The sequence below is a fragment of the Aquarana catesbeiana genome, linkage group LG05 (genome assembly GCF_042186555.1).
Source record: "Aquarana catesbeiana isolate 2022-GZ linkage group LG05, ASM4218655v1, whole genome shotgun sequence".
NCBI lineage: Eukaryota > Metazoa > Chordata > Amphibia > Anura > Ranidae > Aquarana > Aquarana catesbeiana.
This window is the reverse complement of record NC_133328.1, coordinates 112,915,416-112,936,491: the sequence shown is the minus strand read 5'-3', so window position 1 is coordinate 112,936,491 and position 21,076 is coordinate 112,915,416. Positions and strand designations below refer to the sequence as shown.

Sequence of the window (21,076 nt, the reverse complement as noted above, 5' to 3'; positions counted from 1 at the left end):
CGTGCAAATGCCCCGCTACTGAAATTTTTCATTAGTCAAAAAAAAAAAACAAAAAAACAAAACCCCGTCACACGACAGTAAAAATAGGTATTGTAAACTAGTATCGGCAAGTACTTGAGAAAAAGGATCAGTACTCTTACAAAACTGGTATCCGTACATCCCTAGTGGCATTCTTGTAGTTTTAAACTAGGCAGAACTTTACAGAGTAACATTGAAACATGTAAGACAGGGCTCTCCAAACTTTCGAAAGAAAGGGCCGGTTTACTGTCCTTCAGACTTTAGGGGAGCAGGACTATTGCCCAGTGGGAGTAAACAACGTCTGATCTTTGGTAATAGGGGGGAGAAATTTTTGGTGTCAGCGGCAGGAATTGTGTCCCATTGTTGGTGTCAGTGGCAGGAATTGTGCCCCATTGTTGGTGTCAGCGGCAGGAATAGTGCCCAATTGTTGGTGTCAGGGGCAGGAATAGTGCCCAATTGTTGGTGTCAGGGGCAGGAATAGTGCCCCATTGTTGGTGTCAGCGGCAGGAATAGTGCCCCATTGTTGGTGTCAGCGGCAGGAATAGTGCCCCATTGTTGGTGTCAGCGGCAGGAATAGTGCCTCAAGGGCTGGATAAAAGGCAAGCAAAGGGCAACATCCAGCCCCAGAGTCGCAGTTTGGAGACCACTGAGGTAAGAGTACACAGTAGCATAACTGTAGACATATGATCGGAAGTCAATAAAGCGCTCATTTATTTATTTTTTTGGGTGTATGACCTATCTGAATACAAGAAAGAAACACAAAAAAACAAAACAAAAATACTGTACAAATTTTCTACATGTCCCTCGTGGGGATTGAGCTCAAAAGCATAATACGCCAAGGCATGTAGCCACCACTGCTGTTCCTAGATCACAATTACAAAAAGTGCTTTTCTAAAATAAAATAAGTAAAACCAATGGAAAGGGAGAAGTCGCAGCCACTATGGGAGGCCAGCAATTGTTTGGGGAATTGCTGGCTGTTATTGGATATTCCATCACTACGCACGAATGACGAGATTAAAAGGCACTGAAAGGTAGCATGAGTTCAAGCAACAGCAAAGTGTGTGTCAATGTTATACTTTGAGTTCCGTTGCCAAATTTCCCATTAACTGACAACTCTCTTGGCAGTATGCTGAAAAAATTACTATAATCATAAAAAGCATAAGGAAAAAAATATTACATTCACAGAAATGTGTTTGACTAAATCCTATCAGATTCTGCAAGCTTTAGAAAGACAGAAAGAACAGTCTGCTTGGGGAACCAATCTAAAAATCTCAAGATTTACAGTGGTTCTAGGGAATATATAGAAATGTTAATAGTGCCTAAGCAGCATCCAGAAGAAATATGATTTTTTTCGTCATACTTCCCTGTAATATCCTTCCTTTTCTTTGAATACATCATGGGACACAGAGTCAGGCTAATATTCATTACCTGTTGGGTTATACTTCATCTCCAGGTGAATGGACACCGGTAGACCAAAGGTCTTTAGACAAGAAGTGATCCCCTATATAACCCCTCCCACACAGGAAGTACTTCAGTTTTGTAGCAAGCATTGAATCCTCAAAGAGGGGAGATACCTCTGTGTCCCATGATGTACTCAAAGAAAAGGATTTTACAGGTAAGTATGACGAAAAAAATCCTTTTTTCTTTTTCATACATCATGGGACACAGAGTCAGGCTAATATTCATTACCTGCTGAGACATCACAGAGCAATAGCCTTGAGGGGAGGGAGACACCCTGCCAAACAATAGCCATCAGAACTTATATGACAGCCCGCAGTACACTGCAGCCGAAAGACGAATCCTCGGCTGCTCGAACATCCACTTGATAATATTTTGTGAACGTATGCACTGAAGACCAGGTAGCAGCCTGACAAATCTGAGCCACAGATACCTGATGGCGAAAAGCCCAGGAGGTTCCTACACCCATGGTAGAATGAGCTCTCACCCTAAAAGGGTGGAGCTTTACGTTTCAGACCGTAGACCTGAATGACCAATTGACGGACCCAGTTGGCAATGGAAGCTTTGGAAGCTGCCTGTCCTTTCTTGGGTCCTTTTGGTAAAACAAAAAAGGAGTCTGATCCTCGGATCTCCGCATATCTAGACAAATAAACCTCGATTGCCCAGACAACGTCCAAGGAGTGCAGTCGTCTCTCTTCCGCCGAATGAGGCTGAGAATGCAAAATAATGTCCTGATTTAAATGAAAGACCAACACCACGACAGGGTCGTAACACGACCCTGTCACAGTAAAGGATCAAGTACGGTTCCCTGCATGAAAGGGCCGCCAACTCCGACACCCTGTAGTGTTAGTCCCACTCCTCTTTTTTGAAGACATTTACTAGAGACAAAAAGATAGTACTTGGGTGTAGTATTAAAACACCTCAGAAGGGAGACCCTTTAATAGGTCTCACCAAGCCTATTACAACAATGTGAAAGCATTGTCAAATATTACTTCCAGAAAAATACTGACTCCCAATATGTGCTCACCAAAACAAAACCATATTTCCATTTTAGAGGTTTGTAAATGAATATAAAGGCAATAAGTGTTTTTTTAATACTTGCTTAGAGGTCGGCTGTAGGTAACCAGGCAGGGGCCCCAACAAACCCAGAAAGTTATTACATTTCGCTCTGAGATCACATTAGTTTAGCAAGTGGCTGTGAAGCTCTCAGCTATTCTATTCTTGGCTTATGACTTCTTGTTACTTCGGTATTAGCTGTACACAGAAGTCACCCCAGCTACTTAGGATCATTAAGACAATTACATTTCCTCTGGATAACTCCCACACAAAACCGTCTCAATTATAAATACTAAGGCTTCTGCAGTTTAACCAAACTCATTAAACTTATTCGATTAGATCTGAGGAGCGCCAATTTAGTGGAACATTCGGCTGTTTAATAGTTTTAACAAAACACCATTTTGCAGTAACAGCCAGGATATCTTTAAGAATTCTATCCATAAGTTTTACAGTATACCCTCTCTTCATTGCTTCTGTGGGGAAAAAAAAGTAATTTTTCCACTGAGACAGGCGTTACTAGCTTCAGAGCAAGAGGGTATAGATGGCAGAACAGTAGGGATGGCACTGCTACCCTGTTTGCAACTAAGGGCTCGTTAGCAACTAAGGGCAAACCAAGCGGTCAAAGTAACGTTCTCAGCAACATTAGTTTGTATTTTTGAAATTTTGGATACCATGAATGCGCCTATCATATTAGGATGCGTTTTGCACACGTTTGCATCATGCCAGATGCCTCCTGTGTTGGTTTTCTATTGTATGGATTCTTGTACTATACTCTCGGCTAGGAACACTTACTAAATTCATCTCAAACGCACTTTGAATGCCATTTGCTGTGCATTTACATTGACATGAACAGGGGAGTCTGGGGAGCAGTAAAGCCAGCCCGCTGCCAGATGCTGGATAAATTGTGGTGACCCCAAACAACCTTGTGAACTACACTGTCAGTTACAATGGACAGAATTGGTAGAGAGCGTAGGCAGGTGTTTGTGAGGCTCTAAAAATGGGGATGAAATGCCTGTTCTTGGCGCACGTTTGCTTAGCCTAAGGGGGAGGATAAAACCCTGCAGCTGAGCCATGTTTTTACCGGCTCTTTAAACTTCTCCCCCTTTAGCTGGAAAAGCTGGAGCCGAGTTTGTGTACATGCTGCAGCCCCCATGCTTTGCAGCTGGAATTATACCCCGTCATGTTCGGTGCTGTTTTTATGTTTTAGGGAAAATTAGGGTTTAACATGGTTGTAAACTCTCACATATACCCAGTGAAGTAAACAGCCTCAGATGATACACAGAGTTGAAACAAATTTCCCTATATAAGTTTTACATGTCTTCAGCTTGCTACAGTGTCTTCAAAAAGTTCATACCCCTTGACATTTTCCACATTTTGTCATGTTACAACCAAAAACGTCAATGTATTTTATTTGGATTTTATGTGATAGACCCACATAAAGTGGTACATAATTAAGAAGTGAAAGGAAAACGATAAATGGTTTTCACATTTTTTTTACACATAAAATGTGAAAAGTGTGGCGTGCATTTGTATTCAGCCCCCCTGAGTCAATACTTTGTAGAACTACCTTTCGCTGCAATTACAGCTGCAAGTCTTTTTAGTGATGTCTCTACCAGCTTTGCACATCTAGAGAGTGACATTTTTGCCCATTCTTCTTTACAAAATAGCTCAAGCTCTGTCAGATTGGATGGAGAGCGTCTGTGATCAGCAATTTTCAAGTCTTGCCACAGATTCTCATTTGGATTTAGGTCTGGACTTTGACTGGGCCATTCTAAGACATGCATATGCTTTTATCTAAACCATTCCATTGTAGCTCTGGCTGTATGTTTAGGGTCGTTGTCCTGCTGGAAGGTGAACCTCCTCCCCAGTCTCAAGTCTTTTGCAGACTCCCAACAGGTTTTCTTCTAAGACTGCCCTGTATTTGGCTCCATCCATCTTCCCATCAACTCTGACCAGCTTCCCTGTCTCTGCTGAAGACAAGAATCCCCACAACATGATGCTGCCACCACCATGTTTCACGGTGGGGATGGTGTGTTCAGGGCGATGTGCAGTGTTAGTTTTCCGCCACACATAGTGTTTTCTTTTTAGGCTAAAAAAAAATTCAATTTTGGTCTCATCTGACCAGAGCACCTTCTTTCACATGTCTGCTGTGTCCCCCACATGGCTTCTCGCAAACTGCAAACAGAAATTCTTATGGCTTTCTTTCAACAATGGCTTTCTTCTTGCCACTCTTCCATAAAAAGACAGATTTGTGGAGTGCACGACTAATAGTTGTCCTGTGGACAGGTTCTCCCACCTGAGCTGTGGATCTCTGCAGCTCCTCCACGGTTACCATGGGCCTCTTGGCGGCTTCTCTGATTAATGCTCTCCTTGCCCAGCTTGTCAGTTTAGGTGGACGGCCATGTCTTGGTAGGTTTGCAGCTGTGCTATACTCATTCCATTTTCGGATGATGGATTAAACACTGCTCTGTGAGATGTTCAAAGCTTGGGATATTTTTTTATAACCTAACCCCGATTTAAACTTCTCCACAACTTTAATCCTGACCTGTCCGGTGTGTTCCTTGGCCTTCATGATGCTGTTTGTTCACTAAAGTTCTCTAACAAACCTCTGAGGGCTTCACAGAACAGCTGTATTTATACTGAGATTAAATTACACACAGGTGGAATTTATTTACTAATTTGGTGAATTCTGAAGGCAATTGGCTCCACTAGTATTTAGTTAGGGTAACAGAGTAAAGGGGTCTGAATACAAATGCACGCCACATTTTTCAGATATTTGTGAAAAAAATTGAAAACCATTTAGCATTTTCCTTCCACTTCAGAATTATGTGCCACTTTGTGTTGGTCTATAAAATCCCAATAAAACACATTTACGTTTTTGGTTGTAACGTGAAAAAATGTGGAAAATTGTAAGGGGTATAAATACTTTTTCAAGGCACTGTATATTCTTTAGAAACTGCACATTCTGTTAGACTTTTCTCTTCCTGTTCAGCACTGGGAGTGTAGTCTTGGCATGCACTGTGTGACAGCTGATTGGAGGAAAGGAACACACACCCCTCCACATAGGCAGAAGAAGGAAGGAATGTGCTATGAATAGACCAGTTCTCTGCCAATCTATTTATAGCTCCCCGACACAAATTTCAGGCTGGTTTCATCTTGGTCGTTGGCGAACTTGTCAGATGTTATCATGCTGATAACAGAAGAACGGAGCAGCAGAAACACAGAGAACTTAGGGCTTTGGAGAGAGATAAGAAAACACTACAGATATATGTGCCCAGGTCAAATTTCACGAATCAGGTTAACATCCACTTTAAAGAAGAAAACTTTTTTTCCATTTTGGCTAGAGTAAGGGAGGGTTATGACCCCTGACCATTTTTTTTTTTTTGCTTGTCATCTGTGTCTCATTGGGGAGATTTACCGTCACTTCCTATCCCAAAGGCAAAACCAAGAAGAAATCCCTGCAAATTAAGGGAATCTCATGCGGGGCCTCCAGGTCACCAGAACTAGTGTCCCCACTGGAAGATTTGCCCTCAATTACTTTTATGGGGAAAACCCAAAATTTGGGATCTTCATTTACTTTCAATGATAATAGTAAACAAAACTAATAAGACATGGTGAATTTCACTAACGGGGGTACAGACAGAAATGAAAATCTGACAGATGTTCTAATCACTCTCCGCAAAACTAAAGAAAAAAAAAAAAAGTTTTGCCTTTAGTTATACTAGAACACAACGTAGACAAATTTATTGAAACCCTTACAGGTCACAGTTATGAAATGAAAAGCAATTGTCTAACGTATTCCTGCATGCCTTTGGTATATCACAGAATGAAGCAAAAAAAGTGTGAAAAGAGATCAATTATATTCTATAAAGATAGTGTAAAATGGCCTGGAAAGATTTGTAGTACCTCTAAAAAGAGATTAGACATAATTGGATCTTAGTGACATTTCAAACTGTCTTATGTACCATAATTAGTATCATACGTCTTTAATCTTTTAATCAGTCTATTTAAATAGACAGAAGTAGATACTCTGCTGCATGGGGTCATCTTATGCACCGCACTGAATATGGGCCAGAGAAAGCAAAAAGGAGAGAAAGAAAATCACAGACCAGCATGTTAAAGCAGAACTCCAGCTTTGGTCATAGTTTACACAGATTTTACATGTGAGGCCGCTGGATGTTCTGTATAAACTGTATGTAGCTGAGGCCACATACAGCGTACCGCACTGTGTTCCAGGTTCAAGCCGAGGCTTCCAGTCTCATACCCAGAACACAATAGAGTCTGATCAGCGCTCAGCTATTCATAGAGAACGATGTATTCTAGCAATGAATACAAAGCTTCCTCTGACTGGCTGAGTCAGAAAGGCGGGCTGATTATGTCATAACCTCCAACTCAGCCAATCAGAGGAAGATTTGTAATCATTGCTAAGATTTATGACTTTCTATGAATGGCTGAGCACTGCTCAGATAGACTAGTGTGTTCCGGGTATGAGACAGGAAGTCTTGACTCGCACCCGGAACACAGTGCTGTATGTAGCCTCAGCTACATACAGTACATTGTCAGGGCTGGGCTCAGCCCTTCCTTCTCAAATCTGGCCGCTCAGCTGTTGGCTAATTGACAGCTCCTTACTCTCCACAGTGACTCACCTGTTGATGATATCCTGCTTGTCAGTCCTGCCTACTTAAGGCGTCCAGCCCCGATGATCTCTGCCTTCGCCTTGGTCACATCTCTAGAGACGCTCTCCTGTGTGCCTGTTAAAGACTTGCTTGGCTGACGTTCCTTCTGGCTCCAGATCCTGCTTGCTGTTCTATTACACTCATCTCTGGCTCCCTGACGTTTTGGCTTGTCTGACTATCCATTCCGGTTCCTGAACTCTGGCTATGTTTTGACTATGTTTACCTTTTTTTATTATTATTAAACAAGTGCGATTTAACTGTACTTCTGTCTCAGTCTGATTCATGGTTTCTGACACACATCCAACGGACTCACATGTTAGTGAGAGACATGGTTCATTTGGGCCAGCTTGGCCCAAACAATGTAAAAGTGTATCAAAAGGCTGAAGTTAAAGCAGTGTTCCACCCCTCCCCAGCAAAAAATTAAAAAGTCAGCAGCTACACATACCGTAGCCGCTGACTTTTAAAATTAGGACACTTACCTGCCTGTCATGGAGTCCAATGTCGGCACCGCAGACGATGTTTCCATTGGCTCTTGGGCGCCGTCGCCAAATCGAGGTAAGGGAAACCGGCAGTGAAGCCTTTCTGAATGGTCCGGCGATGGGGGAAGGAGGAGGGGGGAAGGAGGAGGGGGGGGGGGAGGAGGGGGGGGGGGGAGGGGGGCAAAACTTCCAAGTGATCTCATGGCGGCGAGATCTCTCGGAAGTGAGGATGGGTACCCACTACCCCCCTTCCCCCCGAAAGGTGCTAAATGTGGCACGGGGGGGGGGGGGGGGGGGCAGGGAAGGCAGATAAGCGGAGCTTTCACCTTTGGGTGGAACTTCATTTAAGCTTTAAAGATAAAGGCTAGTAAAACATCCCCAAGCAGTTTGATGTGCTTTTGACTACAGTTGCAAATATTACAAAGAAGTCTAAGGTCCATGGGAGTGTAGCCAACTGCTCCATGGCCCCAATAGGAAAATCACCACCAGATAGATCAGAACAGTGCAAATGCCATGCAAATAGGCAAGGAAACCTTTTAAAGAGATACAAAGCTGAACGCCACATTCAAGGTACATCAGTGTCTGATCACACTATCTATTGCTTTTTGAGTGTCAGTAGGCTCAAAGTAAAAAGACCAAGGAGGACTTCACTGCTAAAAGAAGCACTTCTAGCCCAGGTTCACGCTTGTGTGATCTCAGACATCGCATGTGATTCACACCCACACTGCAGGTGCCGATCACATGCAATGTCTGTGCGATGCGAGTTCAGCCTTACAGTTGTATGGCTGAACTCACATTGGATTTACAGGGGGAAAAAAAAAGGGGTGCAGGGACTTTTTTTCCCCCCGCACTGAATCCACAGTTCATATTGTGATCTGTGAACCAATCTGGGGGTGTCAATAACATTGTATTGACACCCACAGCGGTTCGCAGAGGGCAGTATGAACTGCCTGCAGGAGAGATGCGATACGGGAACCTGCGCTGGAATCGCACTGGTACCTGCATCGCATATGTGTGAAATTGGGCTAAGTGCTTTTAACCACTAACTTGCCTACTGGGCACTTTTACCCCCTTCCTGCCCAGGCCAATTTTCAGCTATCAGCGCTGTCACACTTTGAATGACATATGCGTGGTCATGCTACATCAGTGGTTCTCAACTCCTGTCCCCAGGACCCAGTAACAGGCCAGATTTTAAGGATTACCTTGGGTAGATGCAGACTAGAATACTGCAATCACTGAGCAGCAAACGATATCACCTGTGATGTATTTCAGTTATCTTGCAAACCTGGCCTGTTAGTGAGTCCTGAGGACAGGATTTGAGAACCACTGTGCTATACTGTACCCATATGACATTTTTATCGTTTTTTTCATTTTCTGAATGAAGCCACACTATTGTGCACACTCCTGACTTCATGACCACGTCCAGACTTGAGTATGCTACCTGACCTGACATGCACAAGAAGCCCAGGAGATGTAACAGCATAACTGTCCCTGCTCCACGTCCCTAGAAGTGACTGACAGCAGTTTCTGAAGGGACCAGCATGCACAACAGAGCAAGGGATGATGGAACAGGTAGCCCTACATACTATTATAATCAGGTGGCTCGTAATAAATAGCATGTTCCCGGACAGAAATTCTTGTCAGCAGCAAGTAGCAGCACGGAGGATGCAGCAGCTAAACAAGGTAATAATGTGCGTCTATGCACCATTTAGACTAATCAGTGTTACATTAGTCTATGGCACCTTGTTTTTGGAGAAAATGTTGGGGCTTTTGTACTGTTAGCACAGTGATCCAAACACCCTATAACAAAGTGATGGAGTCATCTGTATAACCGTTGCATTATTTACACTTATTGAAATATAACCAATACTTGGCCAACTTTCAAGTGTCATATACCTGCACAATTCAAACTGAAAAAATATAAGGTTACCTATAATCAAAAACTCAAGTCAGGACAATCTGAAGTTAATTAGGCAAACACTGCGCTTGGCTAGTGACTCCCAACAATGGGTAGAACATATCAAAGTGTACAATACTACTAAAAAGTGTACAGTTCTAATAAAAAGTCCCACAGTAGTGAATAAAGTGCTCGTGTTTCAATAGAAAATCGATGTTCCACTGTTCAGTGTTCAGACAACATGCCCCACATGGATGTGGACCACCTATCGCTAGAGTGGTCGCTTGCGCTTTGTGGGGAAAAGGCCCCTAAATGATGTCTTTCAAGGTCAGCTGCACTGCTAGTAATCCTTGTCATCAATTTTATTCTGAAACCGCCTGTAACCAGTTTACATGTGGTATCATCTACATGTGATCTCATATGCAGAAGACTTCTTTCTTGTCTTCTTTGAATATGTCCTGTCCTGGAGGCCAGAAGGTTTTGCTGAACTCTAGGTGGGAAAAGCTTTCATTCTTAGAGGTCCACATCTTAAACCTGGCTGAGGGAGGCCTGGGTAATAAACGCTTTAAGATGTGAACCTAAGAATGAAAGCTTTTCCCACCTAGAGTTCAGTAAAACCTTCTGTCCTCCAAGACAGGACATGTTCAAATAAGACAAGAAAGAAGTCTTCTGTACATGAGATACAAACCTTGGAGCCTCTCATCACATGTAGATGATACCACATGTAAACTGGTTACAGGCGGTTTCAGAATAACATGGATGATGAGGAATACTAGCAGTGCAGCTGACCTTGAAAGACATCATTTAGGGGCCTTTTCCCTACAAAGCGCAAGCGACCACTCTAGCGATAGGTGGTCCACATCCAGGGTGACTGCACATCCATGTGGGGCATGTTGTCTGAACACTGAACAGTGGAGCACCAATTTTATATTGAAGCACAAGCACTTTATTCACTACTGTGGGACTTTTTATTAAAACTGTACACTTTTTAGTAGTATTGTACACTTGATACGTTGTTATACCCATTGATACGAGTCCCTAGCTAAGCGCAGTGTTTGCCTAATTATTTTCAAACTGTAGTGACACTAGTGAAGCTCACATTTACACTGCTGCTGGCAACCATTTTTGTTTATCAATATTTTTTATTTATTTCTTTGGCGCAAAGTTTATCTGAAGTTATATGCAAATTTCACCTCTTTCAATAAAACGTGACCTTTTGTCTCCTAAACCTCCCTATCGGTCCTTTGATATGGAAGGTATATTCACAACCAACAGAGGCTTGAAAGGCAGGAAAAGCCCAACTATTATCACGATTTTTCTTACTGGAAACGGGAGCAAATCTCAAAATTAATTCTGAGCAGCATGTTAATGATAATAAATTATTGTAGTCCCCTGTGTAAGCATTAAGTTGCATGGCAGAAGATAGAAGCTCAAGTGCTTTCCAAGGTCTAATGGTTACTCGATAAATATCCACGTGAGATCCTAGCCGTGTACAACAAGACAATATAAATATCTTGGAACATTACTCATTAATGAGATAACCACAACTTGTTCAGTGTGTAGCTGTGGAAGACGGTCTCTACAACGATCACACCCTGTATTCTAGGTGTGGTAATCTAACAAAAACAATTTACTTGGATACCATACTTGTGTCCTCTACACACAGGGAGGGTTTTACTCCCGGGTGAGATCTACCATGTAATACCTAGCTGCAGGTCACCAGGTGCTCTTCCTGGAGATTAGTACAGACAGCCCAATAAAATGACTGTTTATCATCCAAAGCATTCGTTAGAGCTGGCGGCTGACTAGGAGAAACAACTCCTCGTGGGGAATTAGAAAACCTGCTATTGTCGATCCCTACCCAATTCATTCCCTTTCCATCTACCTAAACAGAAAGCCTGTTTGTCACAGTGCTATAGGGAGTGAATGGCTAAATGCTTACTGATTATGCATGTGAGGCTAAAGAGACTGGTGCAAACGGGCCAAATATTGGTCAGTTCAACAGAAACCGTCCGATTTTTGGCCCTTGTGTACAGCAGCCAGTCCGGCTTTTGTTGAAAAGGCATGCTGGAAAAAAACAGCAACCAATCAGCATTCGATCAGCGCTGGCAGCAAATTGCTGCCAGTGCTGACCGGTGTGTTATGGCCGGGGCAGTGTCAGAACACAATAGCTCAGTGGGGAGATCGCTGTACTAACATTGCATAGTTAGTACAGCCAGTTCCTGTTTTTTTTTCTTTTTTTCCCTGTTCAGCCCGCCGGGCTTGTGTGTACCAGACATTAAAGTGGTTGTAAACCTAGTTACCTCACTTTTACCTACAGGTAAGCTTATAATAAGGCTTACCTGTAGGTACTGGAAATATCTCCTAAACCTGCACGGTTTAGGAGATATTTACCACATACACTTGCACTGGCATCATTGGCGCATGCGCATTGAAGAAAGGGCACGATCATGCCGTTTCTAAAGGGCCCGTGCCGTGACCGACAGCTCCGGCCTGCAATCGTGGGAGTGAGGTCACGTGACTTCGGCCAGTCACAGAGCTGGAGTCCGTGGCCCCGGAAGGAAGAGGGGTGAAGATAGATGCAGCCACCATTAGGGTTAACTTCCTCTTTAAAAGAAGAATAAAATAAAATAATAGAATAAAAGAAGAAGAATGTTTTATTTAAGTTTTTTAAATCAGTCCGATGCTGCATCTGTCCCCCACTGTCTCGAACACTGAGAACCGAGAGATCAAACACCGCTGATCGCTCAGTTCCCACAGCTCCGTGAGCAGAGAGCTGGTGACTGTCAGTTACAGGCTCTCTGCTCTGCCCTCTACCCCGCGCTCACTGGAGCCTAGCTCCTGTGTGAATCTAGGCTTGTCATAGTGACCTTTTTTTTAATAAAGTTTTTCACAGATTTATGGATATGTTTATGCACAGTTTCGGAGTTTATATGGATTTTTTAACACAAACATTTGAACACCAATTATTTGCATACACAGGTAGATCAAATTTTTACCACTATAGTTAATTGTTTATTAGGATTAACCTTTTCATAATATGCTTGTTGTATTTGTAGCACAGCATTTCTTTTTTGACAAAAATAAAATAATGATTTTCAGGAAAGTATGATGTCGCAAGCCATAGGATAGTTGCTGTGTGCGCCGACTGCTGAAGCTAACCAATTGAAGAGTGCTCATACCCTCTATATTGACACCCCCCGAACAAACTCCTCCCACTGACAAATCATCCGTATCAATCTTAAAACTAGGATTTTATGAACATTTCAGTTTGATCCTACATTCACCAGTGTCTGCTGTAAACCTCAACATACAACACTATGCTATAGACAAGTAATAACGAAATAAGGAACCAAGATCGACTGCTATTCTCCCCCCCCCCCCCCAAAAAAAAAAAAAAAAAAGTCACAGACGTGTTGTACAAACTCCTGTTAGAATAAAAAGTCAGACTTTCTAAAAATGTACACTGTGTGACTTGAGAAATCAAGTGACATGGTTCCAATTATATCTCGCCACTTACAAAATGCTTACCATCCAAAATAATACAGAGGTGGCAAAATGTAGACTAGCAGGAAGCCCCATCAAGTGATGATTTAACATTTTCAGTACCAGCAAGGACCAGAACAGACCACATATTATGCATGCGTTTCGTTTTGCATGATTGCTAGAATGCTGAATCGTATGTCAAATATATGTATGTCTGATAGGTTCCCCGCCACAACACTCAGCTTTGTGCAACAAGCAACCCAACCACATAGAATAAATGAATAATGAAAGAGTAACACATTTGTTGCAGCTTTATGGAAGGTATAAATATACAAACTACAAGGAATAAACTTCACTACTGATGGTAATACAGACCCCCGGGGCCCACCCTCAAAAAGGGAAATTAAAGGCAGATTTAAAAAAAAAAAACACAATTAACAAACATGTCATACTTGCTGTGTAGTGGTATTGCACAGAGCAGTCACGATTCTCCTCTTCTCAGATCCCCTAACGGCGCTCCTGGCCCCTCCCTCTGGCCAAGTGCCCCCATAGCAAACAGCTTGCTATGGGGGGCCCCGGAGAAGCAGTCTCATCCCCGAGCCGCTGCTCTGGGTGTCCATTCACACATGGAGTGTGGCTCAACTCCCCCCTCACTCTCTCCTCATTGGCTCACTGGCTGTGACTGACAGTAGCGGGAGCCAACTGCTCCCATTGCTGTCTCCGCCAATGAGGAGGAAGAGACATTGGAGAGCGGCTGTTCTCATGCACATTGCTGGATCGAGATGGGCCATCAGGTAAGTATTGCATGAAGGTAAAAAAAAACCTTCATGCAATTTACAACCACTTTAAAGCAGAACTTCACTCATTGACTATCTGTAATCCTTATGCTGCCAGCATTAGTAAATAGACAGAAAGGTATATTATATTTACTTGTTTTACAATTATTATTTTTTTTACATCTCCTAAGAGCCCTTTCACACTAGGGCGGGGGCGGCGTCGGCGGTAAAACGCCGCTATTATTAGCAGCGTTTTACCGTCGGTATGCGGCCGCTAGCGGGGCGGTTTTACCCCCCGCTAGCGGCCGAGAAAGGGTTAAATACCACCGCAAAGCGCCTCTGCAGAGGCACTTTGCCGGCGGTATAGCCGCGCCATCCCATTGATTTCAATGGGCAGGAGCGGTGAAGGAGCGGTATACTCTCCTTCACCGCTCCAAAGATGCTGCTGGCAGGACTTTTATTACCGTCCTGCCAGCGCATCGCTCCAGTGTGAAAGCCCTCGGGGCTTTCACACTGGAATGAAAGTAGCGGCACTTTCGGGTTGGTTTGCAGGCGCTATTATTAGCGCAATAGCGCCTGCAAACCGCCCCAGTGTGAAAGGGCTCTTAGTTACTTCCTGGTTTTCAGGGCCAGGCAGATGATGTCATACATCCCAGGAGTCTTCGGGGGGGAGGAGGGGCTTTCTCAGCTAAGCACACCCTCCTGCATACATGCCTGAGCTAAGAACAGATGAATTCCTGGAAGTAAATGCTACATGAATCATCTGCCCTTACTCAAGTTGGCCACAGCCAGAAATTTTAGGGGGTGTTTTTCAAAGTGTTTTCTCAGCAAAATAAAGCATGGAGACATGGATGGATGGGGTATTTGCTTTAAAAACTACAAATGACTAATATGTTCACCTTTCATAACATGTTACGTCCATATTCAGGGTGCAACATGTTACAACTGAACAGGCCCCCCCCCGATCCCAGGCAGCTAGCAGGAGATCTCCTCTCCCCCCACCCATCACAATTTAAAAAAAAAAAACTCAGTCCTCTGAATGGAAAACTACAAGTCCTGACACTTGTAGACAACTTGTAGTTTTCAATGAACTACCACAGCGCTGGAGTAGTTCATCAAGTCTTCTTGTCAGATTGTATCTGCTTGCCCACAGATACACCGACAGGCCTGCAGGAGACCTACATGGCACCAGCGATATCTTTTTACCTGTAAAAAAAACGTCCATTTATTATTTTTTGTGGTGAACTTATCCTTTCAATAGTATTTTGGGTTTGTGGTGCTCAGGTGCAATTTAGTTCCACTTTCACACTGGAGTGTTTTGCAGGCGCTATAGCGTTAAAAATAGCGCCTGCAAACTGCCCTAAAACAGCTGCTCCATGCACTCCAGTGTGAAAGCCCGAGGGCTCTCACACTGGAGCATTGGGCTGGCAGGATATCAGGAAAAGTCCTGCCAGCAGCTTCTTTGGAGCGGGGGAACTCACTGCTGCTCCCCACAGAAATCAGTGGGGCAGCACTGCGATACCGGCGGCGTTTTGCATACGGATTTAACCCCTTTTCGGCTGCTAGCGGGGGGTTAAAACTGCCCCGCTAGTGGGCCAATAGCACAGCTAAAACGACCGTAAAGCGGCGCTTTACCGCTGACGGCACGGTGTGAAAGGGGTCTTACTCAAGGGCTACTTTATGGGGAGGGGGTGGTCAAAGGATTGCCCATCATTAAATGCAAACTGGCCAAAGTGAACTTTTAAAACTAGTCTACACAAAAAGTTCCCTTACCTACACTTTTGGCAGTCCCCTGCCGACCGCCAGCTTTTCACTGCTCCGGGTGCTGTTGCAGTTTGCACGCTCCCGAGCCACGAGCCAGAATGTGTGTGTCCACGGACACACTCAGAGCTTGTAAGCCATGCCCTCTGATCAATGCTGTTTGATTGAGAGAAGCTGAGCCACAGACTCCTGCTGCTTTCCCCTGTGAAAGCAGGAAGTGAGGGGAGCGGTGCTGGAACCTAGACAGCACTGGAGCGGTGACAGGAGCCGGGTAATGTTCAGGGATGGAGTGGGTAGAACAGGTAGTGGGGTGTTTTTTTTGCCTAATACAGACAATGCATTAGGATACAAACCATTTAGACTTTAGAACCACTTTAACCGCTTGCCGACCGCTGCATGTACAAATACGTCGACACAATGGCACGGACAGGCAAATGGGAGTACAGGTACGTCCCTTTAAATTTGCCCCCATGTCATCGCGTGCGCCCGCCGCGAGCTCCGCGAGTGTGATCGCAGGTCCCGCAGACTCGATGTCTGCGGGGATACCCGTGATCGTCTCACGGAGAGGAAGAAGGGGGAAATGCTGATGTAAACAAGCATTTCCTCATTCTTCCTAGTGACACTGACACTGATCACCGCTCCCTGAAATCGGGAGCGATAATCAGTGTCGTGTCACACATAGCCCCTCCCCCCCACCGTTAGAATCACTCCCTAGGACACACTTAACCCTTACAGCGCCCCCTAGTGGTTAACCCCTTCACTGCCAGTCACATTTACACAGTAATCAATGCATTTTTAATCGCACTGATCGCTGTATAAAATGTGAATGGTCCCAAAATAGCGCCAAAATTGTTCGATGTGTCCACCATAATGTCGCAGTCAGGATAAAAATCGCTGATCACCGCCATTACTAGTAAAAAAAAATTATGAATAAAAATGCCATAAAACTATCCCCTATTTTGTAGATGCTATAACTTTTGTGCAAACCAAACACTTATTGCAAATTTTTTTAACCAAAAATATGTAAAAGAATACATATCGGCCTAAACTGAGGAAAAAAAAATGTTAATATATTTTTTGGAGATATTTATTATAGCAAATAGTAAAAAAAAATGCGTTTTTTCAAAGTTGTCACAATTTTTTTTGTTTATAGCGCAAAAAATAAAAACCGCAGAGGTGAAAAATACCACCAAAAGAAAGCTCTATTTGTGGGGAAAAAAGGACGTCAATTTTGTTCGGGAGCAACGTCGCACGACCGCACAATTGTCAGTTAAAGCGACGCAGTGCTGAATCACAAAAAGTGCTCTAGTCTTTGGCCAGCCAAATGGAGCGGGGCTTAAGTGGTTAAGGGCACATTCAAATCTTCTTTGTAGTTAGATGCCGCAGAAACGATTTTACTGTATGTTGCAGCAAAGCATGGTAATACTATTACAGTATCAGACCATGCACTGAACACTGCAGGACACCACAACAAACATGACACGCGTTGTGGTGCACTGGATTACAGTGTATAGAAACTGTATGAAGTGTAAGGTCTTGTTTACCCAGATGCACTACAGCATACACTAATGCGACGGCCACGTTTGCCCGCACAGGGATGCACAGGGGTTCCGTGCATCCGCTTGCAGGCAGTCTTATTCATATCAATTGAGATGCCGTGGCTGTACAGACACAACCACAGCTCCCAATTTGAAAGGCATGCAGGTCACACTGTCTGCGTTCAGAGCTGTGCACCACAAAGCTGTCCTTGCTGGCTGAAAAAATAAATAAATAAAAACGGACTAATCTATGGACTGCCTAAGAAAGGAAGGTAGGAGAAGGCATAGAACAAGACAAACTTTAGGGTACCTTCACACTGGGGTGGTGCCGGCGTTAGCGGTAAAGCGGCGCTAGCTATAGTGGTGCTTTACCGCTATAGCGGCGCTTTTTGGCAGCTAGCAGGGCGCTTTTAACCCCCGCTAGCGGCTGACGAAAGAGTTAAATGCGCCCATCTTTTGGCGTTTCCGAAACGCTTTTCAGGCGCTTTGGCAACGCTGTCCATTCACTTCAATGGGCAGGGTGTTTTGGGAGCGCTGTATACACCGCTCCCGCACCACCCCAAAGATGCTGCTTGTAGGACTTTTTTCCCGTCCTGCAAGCGCACCACCCCAGTGTGAAAGCACTCAGGTTTTTATACTGGGGTGGCTTGAGAGGCGCTTTTCAGGCGCTATTTTTAGTGCAAAAACGCCTGAAAAGTGTCCCAGTGTGAAATGTGCCTTAGTGTGAAGGTCCGCTTCCATCAAAAGAGGAAATTTCTAATCTTCCTCCTTCTCCTCCCCCCCCAACCTCCTTCACATTTGGCACATATTTCTTTCCGACGGGGCGGGGGGGGGGGGGGGTTTTGACAGATACCCGCTTCCACTTACGGTTGGATCACCACGGCAATCAGTGCGGAAATTCAGCCACCCTCAGTCCCCTGCAGGCTTCTGGGACATGTCACAGGTCCCAGAAAGCTGCAGGACCATTACGATGGCGCAGTGGGCAGCCAGCTGTGAAGCCACAAGCAGTCACGGCCGGCTGCTCACAGTTAATATGCCAGTGCCGGGGACTGAAGAAACTGGCTAGGTGATGACAGCACTGGATCCTGAGACAGGCGAGTGTCCTATTATAAAAAGTCAGCAGCTACTCTTTTTGTAGCTGCTGAATTAATTTTTTAAAAAGGTGACTGGAACTGCTTTAGGCAGTGTGTCTCCATTCATCGTTTCAGGTCCGATTTCAGCCCGAGTTTTTGGCTAAATTCGGACCTGAAAGGGACCAAAAGACGCACAGGACTCCTGTGTAATTTGTACCGGAGCCGCTGCAAAGATGTGTGAATGGGCTCCATAGAGAACTCGCATCCAATTCGCAATAGTGTGAACCCAGCCCTAAATATCCTTTGGCTTCTATGACCAGCCCCCTCCCCCACACCCCCTACTGGCCTTATGGTTCCCATGAATAATTTTGCCATAAAGTCCCAATTTTACCAGGCATCTGGCCACCCTACTCCTGCCACCTCCACCATAGTATTGTCCCCACTGCTCAACAGTGTGCCAAGGAGGTGAGAGGAAAGGTCTCCATGCTGTCTCAAGGAAGGCAGTCAATGTGGACATATCAGAGCACCCTGAGATTTAAGGTCCCCTCAGCACTTTGGAGCCAAGGTGAGCTGTCATACAAGAGAACCCTAAAATTCAAGGTCATCAAGGCAATTTGGACTCAAAGTGAGCGGACAAACAAGAGCACCCTGAGATTCAAAGTCCCCGTGGTACTTTGTAACAAAAGGTGAGTGGATATACCAGGAGAACCCAAGCTTCAGGGTCCCCATGGCACTTTGTAAGCAAGGTAAGTGGTAACGCAGGTACCTAGAGAGCCCTGCTATATGATAGTAATGGCATGTTAAGGCCTGAAATTCACTCCTTGTCTGCTTTATCCAGTGCGCTAGTGTTTTTCATTCTTAATTTCTAGTGATAAATGTGCTATTTATGGCAGTCAGCTGCTTGTTATTGATGTATCGCAAAGGCATGAACAGGAGAAAATTCCTTGATGAGCCAGACATGACTCCAACGTGCTCCGAGCTGTGTGTGGGCAAATTAAGACTGCGAGGAAAAAAGAAAACCACAAACATACTCAGAAGGCATTGGGTAGCTGTGAGCGAAGACATCTGGGCAAACCTGGACATATCACAGAGGCCTATCAGCCAGTGTAATAGGTACATTTATATAATTGGTCAGACTGGTTCATGGAGTCCTCTGTGTGGAATCCTGTGCCATCGAATAACACAGACTTCATCTATCAGAATGTATACAGGAGGACTGGCAGTGCCGTCTCAAACCAACCAAGATTTAATCTTGCCCTGGAAACAGCAGTGGAGCAAGAATTATGTCAGGTAGTTCATGTATTTGTCCTTTTTTTTTTTTTTTTTTTTATTGGTCTTTTTTTTTTATGTAGTAACATTTAGCAAAAACATTATATTGCAGCTTACCAATTCTTAGATGTGATGGCTGCATTTGTTTTCTTTTTTTTTTGCCACTTCAGCCCCGGAAGAATTTACCCCCTTCCTGACCAAGCCCCTTTTTGCGATACGGCAATGCGTCGTTTTACCTGACAAATACGCGGTCGAGCGACGTTATACCCAAACAAAATTGACATCCTTTTCCCCCCCCACAAATAGAGCTTTCTTTTGGTGGTATTTGACCACCTCTGCGGTTTTTATTTTTTGCGCTATAAATAAAAAGAATAGTGAACATTTTAAAAAAAAAAAGCAATATTTTTTACTTTTTGCTATAATAAATATCCCCAAAAAATATATATACAAAAAAGGAAAAAAAATGTATTCTTCAGTTTAGGGTGATATGTATTCTTCTGCATATATTAGGTAAAAAAAAAAAACAATAAAGCATATGGGGGGGGGGGATGGGTTCGCTAGAACAGTGTTTCTCAACTCCAGTCCTCAAGGCGCCCCAACAGGTCATGTTTTCAAGATTTCCCTCAGATGAAACAGCTGTGGGAATTACTAAGGCAGTGAAACTGATCAAATCACCTGTGCAAAATAATGAAAAGCCTTAAAACATGACCTGTTGGGGTGCCTTGAGGAATTGAGAAACACTGCACTAGAACATGACAGAGATCAATGCTCTCGATCACTGGGAGCAGTAGATCCCTGTCATGTTGCTAGGCAGAACAGGGAAATGCCTTGTTTACATAGGCATATCCCTGTTCTGCCTCTCTGCCTCTCCATGTCACGATCGTGGGCCATCGAGTCCGCGGGGCACGCGTCCGCTAGCCGCTGATGATGCAGCGACTTACGGGTACATTCTTTTGCGCACCCATGCCACCTTGCCAACATATATCAGCGTGAGACAGTCGGCAAGTGGCTAGGCTTTCTTCTATTTTTATCTGGTGATCCAGCCAGTAGGTCTGTTTTTCAAACAAAAAAGCTCTCTTCCAGATGTATCAGTTTACAGGGATAAGGCAAACCATTTAACACCGACAGGGGTAATCAGCTTTTATTTACCCATGTAAAACCTGTATCTCAAAAGGAAAAAAAAAAACAAAAAAAAAAACAAAAAAAAAAAAAAACACCAATTATAACATGTGAGCTGGATTTTGCCTTCAACGTGTTAGTATATTTAAATCTTCTAATGCATTTAACACTCCCCTCCACCCAGACTGGCAATGCTGCTGTCCAAATGTGCCCCCTGTCCTCCTACATCCAGAGTGGGGGCACTCTAATACAGGAGGTGTGTTACTGGCCAGATAACCAGATGAAATCAGAGGGGGGGGGGGGGGGAAGCCTAAAAACAGAAAAACGAATGCAGCCACCACATCTTGGTAAGCTGCAATATATTACATTTTTGGTTTAATACTGCTTTAAAAAGGAGTTGTAAACCCTTACGGTTTTTAAACCTTAATACATTCCATGCATTATGGTGAAAAACCTTCTGTACTGCAGCT

At 44.0% G+C, this 21,076-nt stretch overlaps 1 protein-coding gene across 2 annotated transcripts in view; it reads right to left on the bottom strand.

The window, feature by feature from the left end:
* SNX13 (sorting nexin 13) overlaps positions 1-21,076 on the bottom strand; it is a 240,366-nt gene that overhangs the window by 166,439 nt on the left and 52,851 nt on the right. The gene's annotated exons all lie outside the window — the stretch shown is intronic.